This window comes from Adiantum capillus-veneris, chromosome 9 (assembly GCF_014529385.1).
Source record: "Adiantum capillus-veneris isolate H3 chromosome 9, ASM1452938v2, whole genome shotgun sequence".
NCBI lineage: Eukaryota > Viridiplantae > Streptophyta > Polypodiopsida > Polypodiales > Pteridaceae > Adiantum > Adiantum capillus-veneris.
This window is the reverse complement of record NC_140939.1, coordinates 128623051-128646449: the sequence shown is the minus strand read 5'-3', so window position 1 is coordinate 128646449 and position 23399 is coordinate 128623051.

Sequence of the window (23399 nt, the reverse complement as noted above, 5' to 3'; positions counted from 1 at the left end):
AGGTGTGGCACTCATGCAGCTCCAAACGCAACTTAATGTAGCTAAATGATCCCAGGTGGGGCGCGCGTGCTCAAGCAGTAGAGAGTGTACATGTTCAATGGGAGAGACATACCTCGAAGAGAAGAGGGCGGTTACTGCAATCGTCCTTGAAGCAGCCAAGCTTGCACAGTAGAAGCTCTAAGCACAGTAAACCTTGAGCACGCGAGAGAGAGAGAGAGAGAGAGAGAGAGAGAGAGGCGGGGGGGTGGGCACGGTGTTTGAAACTACCAACTACTCATGAAACAAAGTGGGTGTGTGAAGGCTGAATTTTTCAGTATAACATATTTTAGAATATAAATTTGGACGTCTGAAATATGGCACCAGTGACCACACCTCCAATGTCATGCTATGCTATTTAATTATATCACATATATAGATTTTCACCTATTCATGCTTTCACCCGGTTAGATTTTGCAAATCTTAACCCCTTGGCTAGATTTTGTAAAGAAATTTCTTAAACTACTAATTAACTGAGACTAGCATTGTCTACTATGTCATCAATACTGATTTTAAGCAACTTGGTAGACTTGGGAAATTGAGAACTTCTTTCCTTGAAAGTACAAGTGTGAAGAGACCAATCAATGGCTATCAACACTTGTGGATGGATTTTTCATTAGTTGGGTCATACCCGTTAAGAAACTACTCATATAGGCACAATCAACTAAACCTAAGACCCTCTTCAAGTTGGAATCTTACTCATAAAATACCATGCCTCTACACACAATTATTGTTATAAACTAAACTTAAGATCCTCTCAAGTTGGAATTGTATTCACAATTGGATTTGTGAAACAATCATATTTTTTCATTGAAAGAAGAGAAAAATTACCTAGCCCAAGTTATATAATCATCAATTCATTGCCAAGGTTGGTTGGTTCAGTACTCTCTCTCTCTCTCTCTCTCTCTCTCTCTCTCTCTCTCTCTCTCTCTCTCTCTCTCTCTCGCTCGTACTCCTCATTGCTCTACGCTTTTGCGACTTTCATAGCAAGGTGTTGGAGCACTTGCAAGAGAGTATGTGTGTACCAATAGACTAATGTGGTACTAAGGTTAACCATAAAGAGATCAAAATTAAGTTGGTTTATTGTAAGCAATCTGACACTTTCTCAAGTAAAGGTAGGTTCACACCATTGCAATCTCACAGTTGCCATACCTATCTAAGGTATGCCTGGGAGCAAAACCTTGAAAATTACTAATGGATCTTCTTAAAATATCCCTTAGCCCAATTGACAGTAACCAGGTTGCACTCGTGAATAGAAAGCGCTTAAAAGTGTGAGGTTAAATATATAATATCAATAAGCAAAAACAATAAGAAGAGACAAAATTGTGAATGAGAACATCCAATATGTGAGTGCCATTGTTAAGGTCTTGTCTCTTGCTTGAACTATTCAAGTAGAGAATTCCCTTCCTAAGAGTGCAAAAGGGACACTTCACTATCCATCCATGTGAATCATCGTCGTACTATGCAATGGTACCAAATCATTGCCCTTATTTTATGATCAAGTTTTCAACACATCATAAACTCTCTCTCTCTCTCTCTCTCTCTCTCTCTCTCTCTCTCTCTCTCGGGTGTGTGTCCGTCTGATTAAGAAGAGGAGAATTGGAATAACATTTCAAACACCCAAGTGTGGTACATTGGAGTTCACCAATTGTCAAATAAATCTTTGAGGTCTCTTAAGTTTTTCCCATGACGTTCGAAATCCCTCTCTCTCCCTCTCTCTCTCTCTCTCTCTAAAAATGACAATGCTCAGTCTGTATTAAAATTCATACATCGTGTGTTTTGTAATGTTCGATTAGGTCTTAAAGAGATGCCTCTATCTATGAGCTCATTGGTGAATAGTTTTGTCTAAGACACTCCATTGTCATAAAGATTAGACTATGCAAAAACTGGGGCAAATCCATCACAAAATGTTACATAGGTATTTTGGGAATTTCACGAATTTCAAGCATATTTTGGTAAATTTCCCTTCTTATACATAGCGCATTGGCTTGGGGGAAATGTAATCCTACTCCCTTCTTGTCAATGTAATCTTGTTAAGTTCTAAAGAAAATGCCCCTTATGTGAAACTAACGTATATTTAATGCAGTGCGCCCCCCACATCTCTCACTCTCTCGTGAAGAAACCGGCTTTTAGAAATCAAGAAAGTAAGTGCACAAAAACACTATTTTGCAAATCGAACATATCCTTTGGAAATGTAGATTTGATCATTTTTCCTACAATGCCTATAAGATCTATGACTGCAAACAAATTTTGCACACATCTGCAAACATTTTGCACAAACAACCACACACAGAATATGTTAGATTTTTATTTTTTTAATTTTTTTTCATTGTACGAGTGTCATGTGTTTATGAAAGCAAATAGAATGCTTGATGAGTCAATTGTTTAAGACACGGTATGTTGCATTGCACTAATTGTCGATGGCAACCTTGATTATACTTGAATTGATATGTATGCACTTACAATGGTACCAAAAGTTCTTGTTGATTTTCTCACTTGAGAATAGTTTTTGAGTTGCAATACCATGGCAAAATATGTTGTTTACATACATCAGACTTAAGAGCATGAGACATTGCCTTGGTTTGCTGTATGCTGTTTGATGTAGCCCATTGTTGCACATTTCTCTTTTGCAGATGGCCCCCCATTTGGATCCCTATTTTCCCTCCTTTGGATCCCTACTGTGACCAATCTGCTAGCCTTACCAATCATCTAGCTTTTTCTCCCCTGGTACTTCCCCATATTAAATGATGAGTTTAACATGAGAAAATCATTTAGGAGAATATGATATTAGTTATTATGACATTACCTCTCTCTGGAAATCATAGTCGTCCCTCGACTATGGGGTAGAGAAGATAAAGCTTATTCATTAGTCCTTTTTCTAGCGGGTAGAGGACCCCTATCTTACCCTACGCCATCGTTCCAGAATGGATGACTAATCCATTTGGTGCTTGAGAGCCTAAGCTTTCGCAAGCATGTCTGCGCATTACTCCTATCAATCTTCCATAGTAGAGTGACAAGCTCTACTTGGTGTTTGGAAGACGTCGTCTCCACAAACTTGATTCTAAGCATGCATACTACTCAACATTTGTGCACAATAAAGAAAAAGAAAGTCTTATAAGACAAAAACTTTGTTCATTTTAAACATTTGTACATTTGCTTACTCTAGGAAAGCATTGTAAGCATTGACAAGGTTTAGATTATCGTTTAATTGTATGCCTTTCATCCATCTAGCATCTTCAATAGTTGGTTCTTGAGGTGGCTCTCCTCTGCAAGGCTTTAGTAGGCTCACATGAAAAGCATTGTGTATGAGCCAATGATTGAGAAAATTGAGTTGATAGACCATCTCATTGATTGGTCTAAGAATCTAGAAGGGACCATAGTACCTTTTTGCTAACTTAGCATAGTACTTTTGGTGTCCCGTAGGATTCTTTCCCATTGTGTGCCTTAATCGAGCTTTGGGAAATTTAAGCAAGACCCAATCATTTTCTTTAAAGGCTTGGTCTCTTCTGTGCCTTTGCTATGAGATAGAGATAGCATCCTTAATCTTTTGGAAAGATTCTTGTAGATCTGGGCTATACTCATCTATAGCGAAGATCTTCCCGTGTACCTTAAGTAGTAGGGGACTTTTAGATCTTCCCTCAATTACCTCAAAAGGTGCTTTTCTCGTGGAGGTATGTACAGTATTATTATAGGCATACTCCACTAAGGGTAAGTACTTCTCCCATTGGGACCTTTGATCTACCTCAGTTAAATAGGCTTTTAGTAGATCAAGAATTGTTAGGTTAGCTATTTCACTTTGGCCATCCGTTTGCGGGTGATAGGCCGAAGAGAAATTTAGACTTGTCCCTAAATTCTCAAAGAGACCCTTCCAAAAATTACTAGTCATTAGATAGGATCTCTATCCGACACTATGGACATCGGAAAGCCATGGTACTTGAAGATTTGGGATATGAAGAGGGCTTCCATTTGATGGGCTTTGATAGTCTTTTTGATAGGTATAAAATGAGCTTGTTTGCTGAACCTGTCTACTATCATCCATAATCCCGTATTCCCATGGATAGACTTAGCCAATCCAAAGATAAAATCCATGGATATGCTCTTCCATGGTGAATTAGGGATTGGAAAAGGTTGAAGCAATCCAGGGATCTTCCCTCTATCAAACTTTGTCTTTTGGCATACCACACATTTAGAAACATACTCTGGTATGTTTTCTTTCATGGTAGTCCAATAGAAATATGTTTCAATCCCTTTTAGGGTAGATTGAATCCCTCTATGTGCCACATAAGGAGGAGCATGAGATTCATACATTACTTTCTCACGTAGTGAGTTAGTAGCGCATAGTCTATTGCCATAGAGAAGATAACCATCTTGTAGGGTAAATGGTTCCTCTTTCTTCCCTGGTGCAAGGGATCAAATCAAATCTCTAAAATCGGGATCAATAGCATACTCATCTATCATAGAAGATAGACCACTGTGAGTTGCTATGGAAACCGCATTCACTCTTGGCCGACTTGAGAGTGCATCGGCTACTTGATTATGCTTGCCAACAATGTGAGCAATATGAAAATGAAATTGCGAAAGGAAATTTACCCACCTCATTTGTTTGTTGGAGAGCTTGGTTTGCGTCATGAAGTACTTAAGTCTTCCGTCCACCATAGAATGAAAGGAGTCCCTAGTATAAATAGTGCTTCCACGATTCTAAGGCATGTAGAACTGTGAGCAGTTCCTTTTCATATATGCCTAAAGATTTCTCAACAGGGCAAGCCTTTGACTTTCATAGGCTATGGAGTGCCCTTCTTGGAGCAAAACAGTTCCAAGGCAATCACCACAAGCATCACATTGGACCTCAAATGGCTTTGAGAGATCTGGCAGTGTAAGCATAGGCTCAGAGATAAGCTTTTCTTTAATCTTTTCGAAAGCATTGTTCTCCTTGGCAGACCATGTATACCTAACATAGGTCATGTAGTGGTCGTGCTATTAGTGAGAACTTTTCTATGAAACATCTATAGTATGCACACATACCTATAAAACTTCTTAGTTCATGAAGATTCCTTGGATTAGGGCATCCTTTTATTACCTCTAGCTTTGATGGATCCATTTGGATGCCATCTTGAGAGATAATGTGACCTAAATACTGAATCTCTTGTAAGAAAAACTCACTTTTCTTTCGATTAACATAAAGTTTATTCTCTCATAGAACTTGAAATATCACCTGGAGGTGTCGCTAGTGTTCGTCTAATGAATTAGAGTAGATGATTATATCTTTTTAATTGAGCTTATGTTTCAAATATCTTGTCATTTGGAGTTATTGAGTACTAATTTATGCCTTTTTCTTTTTGAAGTCTATGTACAGCTACAAAAGGTGGGCTAGAGACTTGAAAATTAATCCAAACCCTGTGAAACTTGGCAAGATACCTATCCATAATGTGTACACCCAGAAGAAGCTTGGAAAATTCTTTGTTCAACATCAAAAGATAATAATCATGCTTATTATCAAATGATCCAAGACACAAGACTTTTACACTTTTCTTGAAAGGAGCTTGATCTATGATAGCAATTGACTGCAATTGTCAAATTTCAAGGGAAATGGAATAGTTTTGACTGAGATTGACAATTGTTTAGTATTAGAGTCTGCAAACTACTAAAATTTGGTAAAAATTTGTGCAAAACTTATCCAAAATCTGTGAAAATTGATTCAAACCTCCTTGACCATATCCTTGACTATTGTACATCATCAAAAGTGCAAAAAAGGGTATTTCTAGGCCAGTATATGATATAGGTGCTTATTACCATCTGCACCCCATAGTGTATTTTTTTGGCTGCCAAGTGTAGATTACCTATCCCAAATATACCTTGCAAAATTTGGAGTCATTTGGACACTATTTGCTACCAAAAACTGAGTTACCAAGAAATTAAAGATTGCATATTGTTCCTTTGGCTACTTTTCCAATTTGGGACTGGAAATTTTTACCATAGTCTTGGTACATGCTTGTGGTGTTAGATAGAACCTGGGCTATTTTGATAGCATAAGAATAACTATTGGGAAGCTCATATAAGGAATTTTGCACCCGATAGATTTACTAGAAAATTGTGTTGTCGGACTTGTAGAATCAAGATCAAAACTTGGAGATAACTCAGGAGAAGATATTCTCCATAATTGAATCTCATTGGTATTGGGTCAAGTGATCTGATATTTCATTCTTCTAAGAATTGTAAGTCTTTATGTACCTTAGATCAAACTACGTACTTGAAAACCAAGGACTAACAAAGAAACTTAGAATAGAGTGTTAAGAGAAGAGAGTGTCAGCCACTCGGGGAGTACACTATGTAATCATGTTAATGTATAACGTGAGTTCAAACGGAGGGGTTATAAAATGCAAAAGTTTTAGGCAATTTAATAGAGATACATTAAAATAAGGGGCTTTTATATTCAATTTTGAAAAAAATCCTAAAATGAGGGGTCATAGTATTCATTCAGACATGTTAAAATATGGGTTTTTTTAATACCCCATGAATGCACGTTATATAGGGGGGTACCGGATGGTGAACCCCGCAAGGTCAGCCAAGGGAGAGCACTAGAGACCATAGTTGATGAAGTGTATGACATTTATTGTGATTCGACCCAAACATGTCTTCCTATTACACTCATTTAGGTGTTGAACCTTGCTACAATTTAAACATATATTGACCTTCTATAAAACCAATACCCATGGGGATCATAGATATTTGGAACCTAAGAGGAGTATGAAGTTCAAGTTGATGGCCGTGGCATTCGTTTTGAGGAGGAGATTAGAGCCAACAAGCAAGAGATTTTATGCATGGATGAAAATAAAACTCAATAATTAAAAACTTTAAATTGTGACACTGTGAATAAATGGAGATTAGAAGTTGATAGGATATTCCAAACATGACCGCCAAGCAAGGGTCACTGGAGCTTGAATTGGAGGATTATGATCAAGTAGACACAAAGCCATTGGAGTGTCTATTGTTGGGAGGAAAATAATACCATGGACTTGTTGTAGATAGCTCATAAATATGGTCAACTAAGAGGGAAGTACAACCCATGGAACCTACCTTAGGTGTAATAGAGATTACCACTTAGCTAAGTTGATGCAAGTGCTAAGAGCTGAGAGGATTTTTGACACAATTTCAAGGAATTTTAATGCCCGTAGAGTGCAAGACATTGACTTGGATTTAAATTTACCCCCTCAAACAGTTATAGATCTAACCACATTGACTAAGAGGTTTGCTGTTGCTTGCTTGGAAATGGGAATTAAGCATAACACAATAGCATAAATCTGTAACTTTAAGCAAAAACAAGGAGAATTTGTGAGACATTGTGTGAGTAGAATGAGACAATATATTGATAGATGCCCACAGTAAGAAGTTATAACTGAGGAGAGGCTTGTCTCATAATTTCTTGAATGTCTACTCAAGAAATAATTTCATGCTATACTTTATAGCAAAAAAGACACATCTTTTATGCGATAGACTTAGGAGATATTTGTGAAATCTTCAAAAATAGATCACTATGAGAGACGCACAAAGCAAGAGAACTACATCTACTATGCTAGCTCAAGTAGGGCCAAATGCAGCAACACCTCTACATTCCATATGCAATATGCTCAAGCACATGAATGAAACGATGAGAAATAAAAAAAACTTGCCACTAAGGGGGCTAAAATAAGGACAACCAATGGGGACCACCCAAATGGTGTTCTATTGAAGAAAAATGGACAAATCATGAGACAAAAAAGTATTATTACCAATTAATGTACGACAAAAATGTTCAATATTTTCCAATGAGTCCAGAGGGGCAACCTATGTATAGGTATGCACCTAACATGGTTCAAAGGCAAAAGCCACCCTTGGTTATGAAGAAACCACAACCTGGACTAGGTCAAAAACCAACACTAGTAGAAAGAAAGGCAATACCGGATAGATATATACATCCAAAGGACAAGTAGACAAGCAAGCCTCATTACCATCTACACTAGTAGAGGAAGAATGGTATAATCAGCCACTACCTTCCTCGGTTGAAATGGTTATCAACAACACCTCTTGATGCAAAACCTATGTACTTTACTGCAAACCAAGGGGCTAGACCACCTATAATGAAACCTATGCCAAAACCAAAAATGGGAAATTTCTAGAATTGATCAAATGATCATTGGAAAAATTATTTCCCTAAACCTAATAAAAATGCCAAATCAATTGAGGCTTATTGCATGCAATGTGGAAAAAGTGGGATCATTAATCAAAGGATTATCCGAGAATTCCTGCAAACAAAGGGAAAATTGTAGTAAACATAGCCAGTGTCTTTCTTGTTAGCTCCTTTGATAGTGAACCAAGCTTCAATTAAAAGGTAAAAAGCACCAAAAAAACTTAATGCAGATGAGTCATGAAGTAGTAAGAAAACCTCATGAGAATCCAAGAGAAGGAGAAGTCAATGTTATGAGCTTAGAACATAAAAATGCAGAATGTTTTTTTGAGAAAAAAGCTCAAGAATTGGTGCAAGAAAGAACTAAGTTAAATTTGACAAACTTTAAAGAATCCAAACCAACATCAAGTGGGTTAGTATACTTGTGGATAAAATCTATGGTCCTACCAATGTAAACTTGGAAGCACTTTAAGCAGGACTAAAATTAAGAAGGTCAAACCATGGAGCTCGGGGGGTGCACTATACAGTAATCATGTTAATGTATAACATGAGTTCAAAAGGAGGGGTTTTGAAATACAAAAAGATTATATAATTTAACATACATATATTAAAATAAGGGGTTTTTATATTCAATTTTGGAAGAAAAATCATAAATTAAGGGATCATTTTATTCATTTAGACATGTTAAAAGAGGGGTTTTCTTAATACCCAACGAATGCACGTTATTTAGGGGGATACTGAATGGTGAACCCCCTGAGCCATGGAGACAAAATGGAAAAATTATCCACCCTTGAATGGAAACATCTAAATTGAAAGCCTATTGAGAGCTAGTGAGGATTACTCAAGCAATGCTTACTGGATTTGTCTTTGGTTGCTTGCATCTGACCGCCCGTAGTATGCTTGGGAGGAGATCATGATCCATACCCCCTTGGATGTTGAGAGCCTCTCAATGTTTTTGTTTGTAAATAACACTTAAACAAGTACCTCTATATACCCTCTTGCCCGGCCTTTAAAGGCCCTATATTTTTGGCTATGCTTTGTATCCCCTCTTACCCTACTTTAAAGGCCCTACACTTTTTGTTGAACATATAACTTACTCTGTATACATGTGTTTCTATAATACAAGTACATACTTTGCAAAGTGCACAAAGGACTAGTGTATTGAGATTGGATAGCTTGCTAGTGTATTGTTTTGCAATCCAGGATAACTATTGTTTTGTACTTTTGTAGTTCTCTTATTAGTGCAAGATTAATGGGTTCCACTCACTCACACTAATTTTGGTCCATGCTAATTTTGGTGCAGCCAAAGAAGATCAATGCCAGAAAGAATGGAAAGAAATTTCAAGGGTGCTTACAGGTGTATGCCAGAATGTCAGATCATGTGGGAAGACCCACCAGTGTAGACAAAGGAATTTAGGATGTATGTGATTTATATGGCTATGCAAGCCAAGAGGAGAGATTCAATGTTTTTTTTTAAAAAATTCATGTGAAAATCCTCCTAGGCTATGCAAGGCAAGTTTTGCATAGCTTGAAGGCCATGTGGTTACTGATAAAAAGAAAAGTGGGTGAGTGACTTAACTTGACTACAAGAGGGAGGCCGAAAAGTCTTATTCTATAATTTTTTTGTATAATCAAACTTCAATTGGGAAAGAAAAGGGCCATTTCAAACATTTTTGCGTCTCATGCACTTACACTAATTCTGTAACCGTTGAGAGATTTTTCATTTTTGTAACATGCTATCCTTTCAAGCTCTTTCAAGGTGTAGGCAACACAGAGAAGGAGAGAAATTTGTAAGAGACCTTTGTGTGTATACTCCACCATAACCAATTGCTTGGGAAAAGAAGCAAGCTTTGATTACATTGTCTCTGTGTCGTTTCCCCCTCCCTTCTTCTCTTCTCTTCTCTTGTGAAACAACCTCGACATGTGGGCTTTGCGTGAGCCCCTGAGCCAATTGGTGTGTGTGCAAAGAGAGAGAGAGAGAGAGAGAGAGAGAGAGAGAGAGAGAGAGAGAGAGAGAGAGAGAGAGAGAGAGAGAGAGAGAGAGATTGTCATGTATGTGGCTGAGAATCAAGAAGCTATGAAGACAATTGGAATGCAACGAGTTGTGCTTTTTTGTGTGATTCTGTGCTTGGGTGTGTGTATAGACGAGTGATTGCACTCAAGTTTTGTTTTGCGATGCGTTTTTTAAAGAGGATTGGGATGATGTGATTCCACCTGAGTTATAGAGATGTGTGTGTGTGTGTTGTTGGGTATGTTTCCCCTTTCTACCCTTCCAACATTAACATGAAGTTAACTAGTATAGGTGTTAACCCTCATGGACACCCTATCACCTTCGATGGATGCATATCGGATGCATATTATTTATTTGATTGCGTCATGGACCGGGCTTGTCGGTCCAATAGGTGTGTAGGTGATCTCCAATGAGAGGCGCACTACTTATCTTATTTTTATAGTAGTATTACAACGATCGGCCATTGTGGACACCCATGTGTAAATGGACCAAACTCTTATAAAAGGTCCATTTGACCTAAAAATCCCCATTCTTGGGTGTGTAAGCTAAGAAGTACTCTTGCTCCTTCTTTGTCTCCTTCTCATTTGTGTGCTCACGTATGTGTGTGTGTGTGTGTGTATGCTTGAGAGAGAGAGAGAGAGAGAGAGAGAGAGAGAGAGAGAGAGAGAGAGGGTGTGTGTGATCAAGCATTGTGGCGGCATCGACGGCGGCGAGGCGGTTGAGCATGGCATCGGCCATGGCTCCTTCTTCTTCGCAACACAGGATCCTTCACGATGGAAGCATTGAGAGCTAAGTGACACACCATTGTTCCTTTGAGCTTGCTAAGACTCTCTAGTTGTGTGTTTGCAGCCTTTCGAGGCTCGCACATAGTACACAAGCAAGTTCCCAGCCTTTCACACGTATGACAAAGAGTACATTTTTGGCGCCGCTTTCGGGGAGTTTCCTTGCACTAAGCTCCATGAAACACTTTGCAAAATGCAGCGTGAAGTATTTTTCATCCCGTAGGAAAGGCAAAGAAGGAAGTTGTGTGTGTGCTAATTTTACTAATTTCCAAATTTTGTTAGTTGAAGGGTTTTGCATGGGATTAATGTGAAATTGAGTGATTTAATCTATGTGTGTGCATCAATTTTTGTGTGCATTATGCACCAACACCCCCTTTGCATACTAATTTCACTAATACTTACTAATTTTAGTTCTACACATGTTTATGTGCATAATTAGAGGCTGATTTTTCATGGTTTGAGCTTGCAATGATAAAATGAAGAGTCTAGCCATGCAATTTTCACTTGGTTGCGTGTGAGAGACCTTGATTTGGAGCAAGAAACACGTTATATGGACGCATTAAGATGCTTGTGGATTGCTGAAATTTTGATTTTATGATTGATGTGCGAATTGTTGGTGATAAAAACGCTGATTTTCGTGCAAGTTTATGAGCTTGATGATGCATGAAATTCAAGGTGCAATTGTTGGCACCCGTCACCCACTTCACACCATAGCTACCCTAGCCCCATAGCCTACCTTGACCGTATCCATTAGACGATAGCCCTAGGCCCTATCTTCTCTTTAGGCATCATACATCTACCTAGAGTTTGCATGATCAACACGAACCCTACCATCATAGACCTCCTTGGAGGTCTCACAAAAAAATAAAAAATAAGTAAAAACGGGGGTGCAAAACACCCACAAAATCAAACAAGTAACCTTCAAGGGACTCACCAACGATTTCAAGGTGCCTACGGCACATGCATCTGTGCTTTGGTCTTGTGCTAGAGTCCGAACAACTAGCAAGCGCTTTGAATTACACGGGTACACACTATCCTTCCACGTTAGGGTCCGGGCCCTCAGCGGAAACCCAAGGTAGTACCACTCAAGACCCACATATTGCGTCTAGTGACTGTTCCTCTGACTACAACGTCATGGAGGGTTACCCGATGCCCAATCCTGATAATTCAAGCTAAGACATGCATGCCATGGGCCCACGGTTCGGGCCGAGAGTGCTTAGCTGCTTGAAGGAAACATTTAGTAGAGCCACTTGCTCCGAACATGGAGCTAACGATGTAAATGAGGGGGGTGGGGAAGTAAATTTTCCATTCTTGACCAATGGGAAAAGGAAATCAAGAGCTTACACAAGGTGGAGCAATGAAGAGAACTTAAGGCAAAGGCCACTATGTCAACATCCATGCTAGTCGAGCAATCAAGTGCTCCTGACTTAGCAACCACTAAGGGTCAACCCATAGAGAGTCACATTGTATCTAGTTCAAAGGACACCGCTAGCACCTCAATCCTAGAGGGAGCGTTTCTAATGAGAATTGGGAGTATGAACTATAAACGGAGACTCTAACCGACCTATAAACACGTCACACCTATCACGTGGGTTGGTTAGATGTTCTACAATCCACAACGGGTGCTACTAGCGTAGAGGATCAACAACAAAGAGTTTGTGATGTCATCCATAGGATTATTGAGTTGGAGAGGCATGTGACAAAGGGATACACATGCCTTCAATGGGCGTCATGAGATTCTTGGATGCACGGAAAGCTAAGCAACCAACCTTATCACAAATGGAGACTCTCTCGGTAAGTCCGATGGATCCTCCATATGTTGTTTCTCCAGTGGTCTCTGTACAATCTGAGCCCACAAGTGATAGCTTTACCTTTCCAAGTCTATCTCATCTCTCTCTTGATGACACTATGGCTACCTTGCCTACCCTAGTGATAAGCATGATAAAAAACACGCCATGGACCTCATTTATTAGTAAAGCACCGCTACATGGTAGCTCAATGCCTGCAACGATATGTACAAGTGTGTATCAATCGTATGCACCTATAGATCCTCATGCTCATGTAGATCCTACCCCTCCCATTGTTTCAACAACTTATGCTCCACAACCACAACATCCAAGCTCTGATTTCAATGGGACCATACTGGCTAGTGTTAGCATGTCACATCCAATGTGTGCTATGCCTAGGACCACACATATGAACCACCTAGCACAATATCGTACCAAACTTGGAACCCAAGGGCTTCCTATATGCCAAGACCAATGCCAATACCTACTCCACATGTAGTTTTGATAGCGCCATTAACCACAATGCCTACTCAAGCTATTGGTCAATCCATTGCTGAAAATATGTGTAGTACGTCTGATAGAGAGCCTAGAAGTAAGGCAATACAAATAGCCAAGCTCACACAAAAATTTAGGAGATGGGGATGTGAGAAAGCATATCAAAGTGTTTGAACAAATATGAAATTCCCTAGGAGAACACAATGACCTGCACAAGAGTAATGATTAAAGCCTGACCTTGAGTGAAAAGGTTGGGGATCGGTATAGAACCCTAAGGATGGAAGAAAAAACAATTTACCCTACTCTTAGGAGATTGTCCTTGAAATAGTACGTACGAGAGGGAGTACTTTGGGGTGTAGCATCTCAGCTCCAGAAAGCCCAACGAGAGGAAGGAGAGTCCGTGAGAGACTTTATTAGCCGCTTGAAGCATTTGAATTCTCGTTGTCCCAAATGAGTGCTCCAATAATAACCAATCGCTAGATAGATTCATTAGGGGATTACGACATGAGGATATATACAATGACCTAGTCATTAGAGGTATCACCACTTGGGAAGAAGTCACCACCAATGCAATCCAATTGGAGGTAATTTAATGATTCAAGGAGAAAGAGTGTTTGTTGAGCCTAAATCTACTAGCTCGTAAGCATTAGGGCATCAATCAATGACCCTAAAGCCTATTGCTAAGGATCCAAAGATATCTAAGATGACTTTACAGATCTCACAAAGGCCATTCAAGAGAGTCTCAGAGATAATCGTGCTCCACAAAACAATCATATGTATCCAAGAAGGAAGCAACAATGGTACTCAGTTTGCTAGTCTGCATAATACTAGTGAATGCCCTACTGTTAGAGTAAAGTTTAACAAGAATTGCAATGCATGTGGAAAGTATGGTCATCAATATAAGGATTGCATAGTATTTAAACGCACAATGGCCAATAGACCAACCTTAGCATGGATAGACACACCTCAAATGCTTGCATTTTTATCGGCCCCACATCTTGAACAAACGTCACAACACATGGTCCCTAGGGCCCAAAATGTTGTTCAAACAACACCCTTACCACCTCCAGTGCTAGGATCGCAACCACCACATCTAAGAATCACTTTTGTGAATCAAGTGGGTTGTGAGTCATCTATTTTTGGTTTGGAAGGATGTGAGAAAGATATAGACCCTAATATTGCCTATGGGATTGATGAACTTGAAGAAAATCCACAATACTACATGGAGGACTATTGGGGACAAGTCAAACATGTCTATCAAGTAGCTACTCTTGTTGCAAGAGGCCAAAATATCAATTACACTACCAAGAGACCACCTCTTCAATGCTATGAGTGTGGGGGTCCACATCGTGTAGCCGCGTGTCCTATTAGGCTACAAAAGGATGCTACACTAATGCAAACCAATCAAGCAAGCAAGTATACAATGCCGATACTCATGTGTAATCAATGTGGCATAGATCATTTGATTGCCCAATGTACGAATAATCCAAATGCACCTAAGATCACGCCATTAAACTTGATCAAGGTTAACGAGGAGCCATCATAAAGTACACATGTGGTACCAATACATGTACTCACACGATCAATGCTCCAAAAACAGAATTATATTCTTGAAGAAAGAGACACAGCATCAATTTCCCAATCTCAGAAGAAGAAGAAACACGAAGGAAGAGATCGCAAAAAGCAACGAAGCCAGGCCCCAAGTCAAAGACCAACATAGGGATTGGTGAACGATCCCGTATATATGAATGATGCTGAAGAGAATTCTTATTCAAATGAAACCATAGAGACCAAAACGAACAATAGGAAAGAAACCAACAAGGAAGATCGTCATGAGCCACAATGGTCAGGACCCAAGAAGAAGATAGGAACTTACCCAAACCCTAAAGAAGAGGAGATCGAGCGAATCAAGCAATTAAAGAGTTGGTAGAAGAGACCCAAAGGGATCTAGAGCCAGCACCTAGGTAGATCCACATTACCGACACAATGTTCCCTACACAACAACAACCACACAAAGGACATATACCACTAGCCATACTTAGTGTCATCCTAGAGGAAATTGACTTTAAGTCATGGGAAAGTGGGCCTACTCCCTTCTTGTTGGAGATAATGTTTACAGAGGGATCACTTGACCCTATCGAAAATGGAGATCCCATCTTCCCCACGTCAAGGGACTGAAGCCCAAAAGGCACCGTTAAATATTTCCAAATTGATGGATTTCATGGTCTCAGAAGTTAGAATCACCATCATGTCCAAACTATGTGGAGACCCCAAGCTATTCTTAGCTCTTTGAGCTTTCCTCAATGGAGAGCTGAAAGTAAGGCTACCACAATTTGCATAGATGGATGGGGCTAGGGAGATGCCAATAGAGGAGGAACACTCAGATACACAACCCAACCTAGATGACAACTTGTAGAAATACGTGTTAGCAAGTTGGGATAATACTTTGAGGGCAACAATGAATCCAATGAGACCATACCAATCACTACCAAGGGATTAACTGTGAAGGGAATCCTTGATAGTGGCATTGGGGTTAGCATTGTGACTAAAAGTTGATGGGAAACTATGGGAAGACCTCACCTTGGGACCACAAACATAGTAGTAAAGATGGCCAATGGGACTATTGTTAAACCTATTGGGATGCTAGAAGATCTCAAGATCAAGGTCTTTGGACAAAAAATAAGTAATACCTTCATTTGCTATGAATTTCTCCAAGCACACTATGTCCTCTGAGATGATCTTAGGACATCCATTAGGAAGAGGATGGGGTCGCCTCTTTATTTTCCATGAGATTATGGAGGTGATTAACATTTGGACGAATAGATACATGCCATGTGTGCAAGAATGGTGGGTGTGTAAGAGAGGTGTAAGAGTGGTTAAAGAATGCACTTTTTCCCCCAAAAAGGGGGAGGACAACATTATGATTTTTGGATTCCATAACTCCTACATATGATTCCAATTTGAGTGGAGATTACATATCTAGAATCTACATGCTGAGCACTTTCCATAGATATGCTACATGATATACTTTTGCACGCTAGATTTTAAATTTCATTTTGGGAGGAGAATTTGAATGCAAATAAGCTAGTCATTTTACCTGTTTGAATTCAAAAGTTGTCCTTTGATTTATTTCTTAATACTAAAGGTTTGACTCCCTTAAATTACCAAATAAAGAGGCCCTCTTAGACTCCATACTCTTCCTAATGCTTTCATGAGGGAAGCAAAAATGGTGCATGAATGGTCTGAAAACCATGTCTACTTGCAGTTCCAAGACTGTCATTTGAGTGGATCTTGTAACGGGTCGAGCACATCCTCTAGGAAACAAATTTATAATTGATCATAGATTTGACACCACATCTCACTCGGCCCCATTGCAGTATTTTTACACATGTAAAATGGACACTGATGTCGGGAAAGACTCTCCTTATATGGATGTTCTAGTTGGGATGATTGAATCTGACAATGTGATTGGGTCCACCTAGCAGCAACCATAGAAACTTGGGGAAATAGGGGGATGAAATGCCACAACTCGTACCCTTAAATATGCTAGAAGCAATGCATATAGCTTTTGAAGACCTACAAGATGAAGGCTCGACTGACATTGGAACCAGTAGCGTCTCACAAGACTATAGCCCACACAATTCAAAGTCAGAATCATCAACTGAAATTAACTCTGAGGAGGAAGAAGCTGAGCATAATCTTAATGCAAATGTGGGGACAAATCATTCAGGGCCTAATGGTACTCTAGATGACAATCTATCCAGGAGAGCAGAAGACACAAGTAGCGATTCATCTAGTGACTCTTCACTAGAGATCGACCTATAATAAAAAATTAGACAAGAAAAGTAAGAGATATCAGAGGCGATGATACTGAGAAAATGTGCATGCTAGAGAAAATGAAAAGAAATCTATCGCAGAATGGCTTAACTATATAGGGGCGTGTGCACTACAACAAAAGAAGGTGTTATCGACGCATATATCGACGCTTCCCGTCGCTACGAGCATCGCTATACGCGTCGCTGTGAAACTAGTCGCTATTAGCGACGCTGATAGCCACACGTATAGCGACACGCATAGCAGAAAAAAAATTCTTGGGCAGAGGGCAAGTAGCCTGGCCTGTGCCCAGTTAAAAGATGGACACAGCCACAGCCAGACTTCCTGCCCTCTGCCCAAGAAAGCGAGCAGCACCAAAATATCAACCATGCTCCCGCGCGTAGAAATTTCGGCAGAGTTTCCTTTGTTTTTACATAAACTTTTCAAAAAAAACCATATCATGTATACACCTCCTACATGCTATCCATGTAGGATCTCACATGAGATTTAAGGCCAATGAAAGACAACCGTACCAACTGAAAAGCATAGCCATAACTTAAAAGCATAACCATAACTTAAAAGCATAACCGTAACAAACCATAACCATAACTTAAAAGCATAACCATAACGAACCATAACCATAACTTAAAACCATAACCGGCTATAATCACTTTGATAAAAACCATAATGCAGATAACCATAACCATAAACAAAATTAACAATAACCATAAGCATAACCAGAAAGAGAAATAATAACTGTCTATACAATGACAATGACAATAATCATAACCATAAGGGAAACAATAACTGTCTGAACACTAACTGTTTATACAAAAAAGAGACACAGAAGCGTGTCTGTGTCTCACAAAGCATATAGATGAAATCTGGTCCACTAATGACTAGGTGTCGCAACCTGCACATAGGACAACTCACAAAATTAGTATTGATATTACTTCACATATACTGACTTAATTAAATCAACTCACACATATTAACGTCTTACCTCAAGCGATCAGCGAGACTGTAAGGCCTCTCAATCTACAGGCTCTCCTGAAGCTTCAAGATCATTCAGTACTTCATAGATACCTCTGCAATATCCATCTGACTCCCCCTCGCGTGATGGAGCTCGATGCATCGCAAGATTCTGCGTTTATACAAAAATCAAAGTAATAAGAATACATGATTCATCGCGTTTTAAAAAACGCCATAGTTAAGATTGGATTAGAAACTCACAAACTCATAGCGAAAGGTGTCGAAGCCTCCGCTGCCAAGATGAGATGTCCCCCTAGTCATCAGTCGTACCTGCGCGGCCTCACGCTGCTGTCTGAACCGCATGGCTGTTGTCCGCTCATCCTCCCTGATCTGCAGCCACCTCTCGTGTGGGATGCCCGAAGGCTTAGGCTAGCCGGTCCTGAAAGCCTTCCGAGCTGCATCTCGTCGATGTTTGATGGTGTCCCGTGCAACACCCTTGATCCACCGCGCTGAAACAACGGAAGAACCCGGAGCAGGTTGGTACTCTCTCAGGATGGTCTCCACTATGTAAGTGACTTTTTCCTTTTCTTGTTGATCCCAAGACATCAGAATGCTGGTCGAAAACTGCAGCTGCACGAGCTGGCGAATCCGCTGTCGCATCTCACTCCCGACTCTATCCATGTCAACAGAACCATCTCCCCGTACAGTATAGATCTTGGAGGCACTAGGATCGTGTGCCCCCGAAGGTGTCCGAGGTGTGCCAAGAGGTGTGTCGAGAGGTGTGCCTGGGTAAGATGGGGGTCGTGAGCGAGGAGGGGTCGAAGCATCTGTGGACCCTCCTCCACAGCAACCACCACCTCCACCTGACGATCGCCGAGATCGGGAAGTGCTCCTGTGCTGTGGAGATGAGGACGTACCCGCCTTTGCTCCACCCCTAGGTGTCGAAGCGGTCGTGATGGGAGAAGAAAGCGTCATACCCATAGGCGTCCTGAACCCCGTAGGCGTCCCCCCCCCTAGGCGTCGGTCCCTCGGGTGTGAAGCCTGGAGGCGTAGTACCCGTGCCTCTGCCATCTGAGCAGGCGTCATCCGTGTAACGAAGCCCATGACTGCATCTACACTCATGGAAGCGGGATCTGGAATCTCGTCTGCTATACTAAAGTCCTGTACAAAGAAAGTAAAATAAAGCGTCAGAACACAGTTGTTTAAATTAACTTTAAGCTTAATTTTAAATCAAAGTCTTCACACAAACACTTACAGGCCTAGGCCTCGACGAGTGAGGCATCATCGATAAGATCTTGCACCGTATCATCGTCTATCTGTAATTGCAAACATAACTCTGCCCCAACTCATTCTGGCAGATTGTCTTCATCCATTGCATCTTCATCTACAAGTGTCAATTCTAGCTTGTCTGCGTCATCCCTCGTATATCTGTCAGCTTCCTCTGCCATACCTTCGTCCATCTCATCTAATGTCACAGTAGTATGGACGTCATCTGACTGACTTTCCTCCAAGAGATCTTGCCCTTCAAATACTTGTTTATTTCTTAGAGCAACCTGAACCACAAACCACAATTGTCACTCTCGAGGGTCCGGTACAAAGACCACTTGCTCGCAATGTTCGGGGAGAGCAAATGTGTCGCTCGCATTTGTCCAAGTCTTTGTAGAATCTATTTGCACAAGTTTGTTTCCATCTCTGCGTACCGTTGCATTGCGACCAGAAGTAATCACCTTGAACCACTTCACATCCAACAAAAACATCTCAAACCGCCTGAAGCTTATTTTCAGGATATCTGATACCAGACCACAGTAATCCAGGTTGCTAGTGCTCTCATTCGTGTCTCTAGCACTGGCCCTGCTCTTTTGCATGAAACTAACCATTACCCCACTGTCAAACGTGTTTCTTCTGCTGTCAATTTTTTGTGTTCTGAAATGCTTTCCATGCGACCACAGTGCCATGTATGTATGATACTTCCAGTCACATCCAATAGCCAGCTCTTCCTCTTCTAGAGATATGGGTTCTCCGATCTGTCGAGCTGCTCTCACTGTCTTGTCCAACCATGCCATTGTAGGGAATTCAGGTAGAGGAGCGAGATAGCCTGGCAAGGGTAAGCCTCTAGTTGTTCGACTTCACCTGAAATCCTGTCGCTCTAGATTGTGTTTCTCTTTCTATTCTTCGTACCTTTCAAGCCATTTTTGCATCGGCGCTGAATTTAGTATACAGAACTTCATGATCTTTTCTCGCATGAATTTAGTATATAGAACTTCATGATCTTTTCCTAAACAAAGCAGTGACGCTTGCATCTGACCACCCGTACACTGACTGAAGATTCAAAAACGCCAGATAAGTACGAAGCACAGATATTTTGGCGCATTCATAGATTGGTTGACGTGCCAACTTCCTCAATATGTGTTCAGGAGATAGGCGCTCGGCTTCTGGTGCTGCTTCGTTCGTGTTCTCCTCGCTTGTCTGGAAGAAGGCATCCAGCATCTCCTCCATGCCGTCGTCTTCTATCTGTAAGCCCTTTTCTGCTTCCATCCGTGGCTCTATATTGGTCGGACCTTCACGCATAATCTTTTTTCTCTCTCTCTCTCTGAGATGTAGGTGCTATGTCGCGGAAATCAATGCCCGTTCCGTAGGAGTCGTATCGCAGATTCTGTACGGTTTCTCTAGCAAACTCTCCGTACTTGTGCACATGCTCATTACATATCATACGCTTGCACAGGATTTGATACTTGCAGAGCGTGCACGAGCATGCAATCTTTTCCTCCATGTTAGTTGATGACATTGCCATCTACAATGATTATGAATGTTGTTTTAATATATATATATATATATATATATATACTCCTCACAATGTAAACTACCTCGCATTCTCTAGTCTTGCCCAATCTCCGTACACCTCGGTCCAGAGGTGTACGGAGATCAGGACCACCGGGTCAAAATCTCGTCTTTATTGGTCAAATACTATATGGGTAGACACATACGTGCACTCCTAGGTGTACATGGCAATGCATGTAGCAGGCAAAACCCCTTTACCTCTTTTAGTTCCATAGTTTCTTCTCTGTCTACGAACCCACCTCCCTCCATTCCAAGGTAGCCTATCAGAGAAAGCTTTCCAATGCCGCACTTGATGAATCATATATTAAAGCATGACCATTTTTGTCATTTTTGTAATGTTCCATCTATTTGCAATTTTTTGCACAGGTTTTTCCAAGGACATTATGCCCATCCTGGTGTTTTTTTCACCACATGCACAAGCCATGGAAGTTCTCAGCCCAATGAAAGTTTTCTACCTAATTGTAAACTGGACGGGGCCTCCATGTCCAAGCCAGAAGATAATGTGGAGATGGATGAGAAACTTGAGAAAGATTCAGAAGCCTTGCATGGTTCTTGCTCAAAAAAGCGATCTCGATCTCTCTTTCTCTCTCTCTCTCGATCTCGCTCTCGCCATCTCTCTTTCTCTCTCTATTTCCTTATTTTCCTATCTCTCTCTCTCTCTCTCTCTATATATATATATATATATATATATATATATATATATATCTATATATATATATATATATATATATATATATATATATATATATATACTCTCTTTCTCTATCTCTCTATTTCCTATCTCTCTCTCTCTCTCTCTCTCTCTCTCTCTCTATATATATATATATATATATATATATATATATATATATATATATATATATATATATATATATATATATAACTCTCTTTCTCTATCTCTCTAGCTATTTCCTACCTCTCTCTCTCTCTCTCGCTCTCTACTTCCCTATCTCTCTACTGATCGAACGAGCGACTGAGCTAGGGAGATCTAGACGTCCACGACTGCGGAGGACTACACAACATCGACAGAGGATGCATCAGAGGATCTAGCTAGGTCACTTTGGCTCGACATGCATAACGCCCGGTCAGACTACTGACCATGGAGGAGATTGATGAGATCCGCCAACGACAGCTGCTAGATCTCCTATGATCTACCTATCCCAGCTAGCTGGTTTAGCCGTTTAGTCCATACCCAGCAATTTAGGATTCCATAATATTTTATTTTGTCATCTTCTTACTCTGACTTTGTATCAGATCCATCACATTGTAACTTTCTTGTCTCATGTCTCATAGGTCACTTTGGCCTTTCAAAGACGTTAATATAACATTCCATTTCATTTCTCTCTTTAATTATTTTTCTTTAATTTTAATTTCCTAAGCATACATTAATTCTCTATCTCTATATCTCTCTCTCTCCCCCCCTCTCTCTCTCTCTTTGATTACCTACACACACACATTTCTCTCTCTCTCTCTCTCTCTCTCTCTCTCTCTCTCTCTCTCTCTCTTTCCTACACACACACACACACCTCTCTCTCTCTCTCTCTCTTTCCTACACACACACCTCTCTCTCTCTCTCTCTCTCTCTCTCTCTCTCTCTCTCTCTCTCCTCTCTCTCTCTCTCTCTCTCTCTCTCTCTCTCTCTCTCTTTCCTACACACACACACACACCTCTCTCTCTCTCTTTCCTACACACACACACACACACACCGCTCTCTCTCTCTCTCTTTCCTACACTCACACACACCGCTCTCTTTCTCTCTCTCTCTCTCTCTCTCTCCTACACACACACACACGATGAAGAGAGAGAGAGAGAGAGGGGTTGGGGGGGGGGGGGGGGGGGGCATAATACCTATGCAGCAGGTGGAGGCCAAGATTTGAGCAGAGTGCAAGCGAAAATGGCCCCTGCTGCTCGCGGGTTTCTCTTTTTTCACCCAAATTTTTTTTGCGTCGCTATACGCGTCGATATACGCGTCGCTATACACGTCGATATACACGTGGGAAATAAAGCCTTTCCATGTGTATATCGACGCACATTGCGACGCGTATATCGACGCCCGCTAATTTTGTCAATATACACGCGTCGATATCTCCATGTAGTGTTGTAGTGGTGATGCTCATCGGGAGTTGGTAGAGAACTGGGGTGAATACCTTAAAAGCGTTATGTGGTGTAGTCCACAATCCATTGAAATCACAGAGCAAAGGCTACAAAGAAGCCAAAGTTAAGCCGTACCGTAACGAGACAACAAAATCAAGAGTTAGCTCAATAACGGAAGGAAGCGGAAGTGAAACACAGTCCACAGAACAAAAAGATCCCACATACTTACAATCCGAACCGGAGCATTTCAAATCCTACATGATGGAGGATCGTAAGGTTTTGTATACAAAGGCACAGAGGACACCTATCAATGGAAGTAATGGAGTCTATGAGAGTCCAACGATAGTTAGGGAGATAGAGTTAGTAGACCCAGGAGAAGAGTCCAAGATCTGACAGAGATTGAGGAGTAT